This window comes from Amblyomma maculatum, chromosome 11, assembly GCF_055883805.1.
Source record: "Amblyomma maculatum isolate TAMU_Amacu chromosome 11, ASM5588380v1, whole genome shotgun sequence".
Classification (NCBI taxonomy): domain Eukaryota; kingdom Metazoa; phylum Arthropoda; class Arachnida; order Ixodida; family Ixodidae; genus Amblyomma; species Amblyomma maculatum.
Window position 1 is genome coordinate 86,178,609 of NC_139354.1, and position 5,338 is coordinate 86,183,946.

Genomic DNA, 5,338 nt, shown 5'->3' on the forward strand with positions numbered 1-5,338 from the left:
AAAGGCGAAGCTTAAGCATCTTCCAAATATTTATTACACAACTATTCACCTTATTATTGAATCAGGCTTATATTTACTACAGTACTAGTCAGTAGAGCGGAAGATAATTGCACCCGCCGGGGTGGCGCAGTGGTTACGGCGCTCGACTACTATCCCTAAGGATGCGGGATCGAACCCCGGCCTCGGTGGCCGCTTTTCTATGGAGGTGAAAATCAAGGCGCCCGAGTACTGTGCGATGTCAGTGCACGTTAAACAACCCTAGGTGGTTGAAATTTTCCGATTCCTCCACTACGGCGTCTCTCATACCCTCAGTCGCTTTGAGACGTAAAACCCCACAAACCAAACCAACCAGATTAATACGCAGCGTTCCTGTCAATGGCTGCGCGACCTGTCGACAATCTCGCAAAGCGCAAGCAGCCTACGCGAGGCCAGATGGGATGCGTCTGCCGCTTTTTTCCGCCCATTTCCGCGCTCGTCCGTAACGCCTTCGTAACTAGTGTCTGTTTTTGACATTGTACGTCGCGTGCGATGTTTAACTGTTTAGTCCCGACTTTGCATAAGCCATCAGCGAAGTAAAGGAACATGTGGGAGCCAAGGAAACTGTTAAAGCTGTACAAGCATTGGCTCCAGATACTTGGAACTACACGGCGCAGTAAAGGATAGCCACGGCCGTAGTTTTGGCTTCATTGCCACAGAAAGTTGTCCCCGAGTACAGAGTGTCTATATGCGCGCTCACGCGCGCGCATTGAGGCACCCAAGCCGTAATCCCGTGCAAACCAAATCGTGATGAGAAGATATTGCGTGGCGATCCAAAGCCCACGGAGACAACGGCCCTTCTTTCTATTTCAACTTCCACCTTCCTCCTTTTCCTCGCCACTCTGTTAATATGACTTTACTTTCTTGTAAAGCAACTTGAAACGCCGCTGATGCATGCCGTACTGCTTCTGCTTCTATGTGCTGTGTGGTGCGACCACGGAGTAAGATAGGAGCGCCGACTCCGCTTTTCGGAAGGGCGAAATTTCGATACATCGGAGAAAGGGTGGTGGAAGATCCGATAGATAACGCTAGGATTTGTCACCGACGCTGTTAAAGCGTGCCGCCGCCGAACCACCGTTCCGGCCATGGTGTTAGAAGTACTTCTAACACCGTGGTTCCGGCGGTTCTGTGCTGCCGCTGCGTCTGTCGTCTGCTTCCTGTCGCTGCAGTTGCGTATCGCCTGCATCGCCACGGGAATATATCCCTTGAAATCGCGTTGTCTACATCTTAAAGGTGCACTGAGCTGTCGTCTGTAGCCTGCTTCATCGCTGGCATATATCTCTTTCAGTCGCGTTACGCTCGCCTGCTTCATACAGTTCAGATGCCACGTTCCGCTGACTCCTTCCTAAACGCGAATATTCTCCTTTCTTTTGTACATGAATAAAAATAATCACTACCAATGCAGACAGCGCGTTTCAAGTCTCTGTGTTTGCTCTGGCATTCTGTGGATGGAAGCGTTGTTCCGTTCAGTTCAGTTCAGTCGAATCCGACTCTTCGTGACCCTATGGACCATGTCACGCCACGCTTTCCGGTCTCTCACTATCTTCCTAACATCACATAACTTCATCTGCAGTGCCTCGAGGATGCCATCTATCCATCGTGTTCGCTGCCTACCCCTTCTCCGGCGACCCTCAACCTTTCCCAACATCAAATCTTTCTCCAGCGACTCCTCTCTTCTCATCAGATGACCAAAGTAGCTGAGCTTTAAGTTAGAATTTGACCCTCCAATGAGCAGTCAGGGTTTATGGTCGACAATATCGACTGATTTGATCTTCTGGCAGTCCAAGGAAGCGTTTCACTACGATATAAAAAACGGTACGCGATGTAAAGTTCATATATTTCAGAAAGTGAGTTTAAATAGGCAAACAGTGGACGAAGTGGATCATTCTGGATCATTTTCGGCCACCTAGGGTTCTTGAATTGCGCTGACATTCCACAGCGAGCGCATAATCTGCGTGTTTATTACATATCCGCACCTCAACGTTGTAGATGCACCATCGGTGGCAGAAGAATAGTGCACCGCGGAGCGAACAACTTGGTATGGCTATAAATGACTGAAGGTAAGTCTTGCAAAACCAGAGTGAGTAGTTTTTAGACCATGCAGCCAAGGCCATGTAAACGCACACCGGGGCAAAAGTACATTAATGCAGATCTGTCTCTGAAAACTACTGCGAATATTGTAAGGTTACGAGAAGGCCGGGCTTGGCGGGTCAGGTTTTATTGGAGACCTGAAGCCCTGGCCGCACACTGTAGCGAACCACACCAACCACACTCCGCGATGACGATGGGTATCTACAAAAGGAAGCACGATGAAGATGAAGCGGCACGTTCAGACATGTGAAAGATGAAGCGCCACGCAGTGCTCACACTATTTCGCCAGCGCAATTGAAGCGACCAGCCTGGCCGCAATTAGTCCGCAGGACTGCGCCGAATAAAAGGCTTCATGCGTGAAACGTGCACAACACCAGTGCCACAGTAACGACTGTCCGGAGTAGGGTAAACAGGGCAGACGCGATAGTTGACCGGGGAGGGTTTTGCAAGGACTGAGTAAGGACCAATGTAACGACGCTGTAACTTGTCACAAAGGCCAGGAGTTCGTAATGGTGTCCAAAGTAACACCTCGTCGCCGGGACGGAACAAAACTTGGCAGTGGGTTGCATATTAGCGTTGCTGTCTTCCTGGCTAGCTTCAGTGTTGATGCGAGCAAGCCGGCGAGATCTGGCCACTCGGGAAATTAACTGGTCAGGAAGACAGCATGAGGCACTGGCTTGTGTAGAAAATAAAGAGGCATCAAGAATGGTAGCGGGAGAACGGCCGTAAACAAGGAGAAACGGGGCGTAACCTGTGGTCAGCTGTACAACCGTATTGTAGGCGAACGTAACAAAAAGGAAGTATTACGTCCCAGTTTCGGTGGTCCTGGTCGACGCACATGGACAACATGTCAGAAAGCGTGCGGTGGAAGCACTCAGTCAACCCATTGGTCTGCGGGTGATAGCTGGAGGTCAATTTTTGATATGTGGTTGAGGCCTCCAGAACTTCAGCTACAATCGTCGACAGAAATTTCCGACCACGGTTACTGAGAGGGACTTGAGGGGCTCCATGGCGCAGTACGAGGGTTTCCAAAAAGAAGGTCGCGATCTCAGGCGCTGAGCCATTAGGCAGGGCAGCGGTCTCAGCGTAGCATGTTGATGGTTGACGGCGGTGACTATCCAGCGATCACCTCGTGCGGACAATGAAAGTGACTAGTATAAGTCTATGCCACCGACGGCGAAAGGAGTAGCAGGGCAAGGTAGCGGCTGTAGTAGGCCAGCAGGAGGAGAAGTCGGCCGTTTGCGGCGCTGGCATGGCAGACAAGAGGCGACGTATTTTGCCACGCTTGAGGCGAGGCCTCGCCAGAAGAAACGGGTTTTCACACGGGGGTAAGTTTTGTGAGAGCCTAAGTGACCGGCTGTAGCATCATCCTGGAGAGCCTCCAGGAAAGGGGTGCGGTGCGCTCTCGCGTTAACGGGGACCAAATGGCTGCCTTCAGACCAATAAATAGAACGGGAGAGCACGCTGTTGTCAAGTTTGAACTTTTGGCGTTGCCTGCGCTGCCTAGCGGTAGGAGGGTGAGAAGCACCGCTAAGAAGGTCGGTTAGGGAACGGCAGTAGGGATCTGCTCGCTGGCATGAAATAAGGGCGTAGCGATCTGGACCAGTGGCAGGAGGAGCACTGGTGATGTTTGGAGCTATGGACGACTTTGGGGCGTCGAGGCTGCAAGCAGGAACGCGCGAAGAAGCACTAGGTAGTGATTCTGGTAGCGGGTAACGGGAAAGATCATCGGCATCTCGATATTTGCAACCCGATTTGTATGTGACATTGAAGGTGTATTTCTGCAAACGCAGAATCCAATGGCCCAGGTGTCCAGTCAAATTTTTGAGGGTTGATAACCAACACAGGGCGTGGTGATCGGTAACGATCGCGAAATGGCGGCCGTAGAGGTAGGGGCGGAATCTGAACTGCCCAAGCGACGGCGAGGCACTCGTGCTTAGTGATGGTGTATTTGCGTTCCACTGGTGTTAGAGTTCGACTGGCAATGACTTTTTTTCCGAGAAGTATCACGTTGCAGAAATACGGCACCGATACCGAGGCTGCTGGAATCAGTGTGGAGAATGGAGGCAGCAGTGTTGTCGAAGTAAGCGAGAACAGAGTCTGATGTGAGGGCAGTCATCAGGTTTGAAAAGCTTTTTCGCATTCTTCGGACCAATTGAAAGTAGTACGGTCGGTATAGCAGGTGGTGTAGTGGTGCAGCAATGGTAACAAAATTGCGAATGAAACGGCGAAAGTATGAAGATAGGCCAAGGAAACTGTGTAGATCCTTAGTCCGCTCTGGGCGTGCAAAGTTCAAAACTGCAGCAAGCTTGTCAGGGTCGGGTCGAATGCCATCGCGGCTGACGAGGTGGCCCAGGATATTAATTTCTTTCTTGGCGAACTTACACTTTTTTGTGTTCAGCTGGAGACCGTCGGATGCCAGGCACGTTAATACCTGATCAAGGCGACATAAATTATCAGAAAAAACCGCAAAGAAGATAACTACGTCGTCCAGGAAGCACAAGCATGTTTTCCACATAGCTCTTCTAAGAACAGTGTCAATCACGCGCTCAAACATATCCGGGGCATTACAAAGTCCAAAAGGCATCACATTGAATTCGTAAAGCCCATCGGGAGTAGCGAATGCTGTTTTTTTCTTTGTCGCTCACAATTAGTGCTCACAATATTGTAAAAGTTTATTCCGAAAAAGAAACCGGCCACTGCAGTGTGCACTGACGGTGTGCACTGACGTTAACCTACATACCAGAATTGCGAGCACTAATAGACTCATATTGTGAAGATGTCGCACTTTACATTTATGATAAGGTCCGCCTTCTTCGGGCCTGCAACATCGAGTGGCCCGCATCTGCAGCCAAACAGTACATTGTCGACGAGCTTCACGATGCCACCTACGCATCGATTATGTCCACACTGGACACTGAGAGCCTCTCAATCTTTGTCTACCGAGCGGCCTCCTTGCAAGACACCTCCAGTCGTCGCGGGATCCTTGCTGCCGCCGGGACATCGACGGCAACGCCGCGGTTGCTTTTCGTGCGGACAACAGGGCCACATGTACAAGGATTGTCCTCATGCTGCCCGCCCACGCATACAATTCCAGAACCACCCTCTTCCCTTCCTGCCGGTTCATGTTGACGGCATCGGCGAGTTGACCGCACTGGTGGACACCGGCGCTCAGCGAACGGCATGGCTTCAACGTCATGCACCGGGCCCG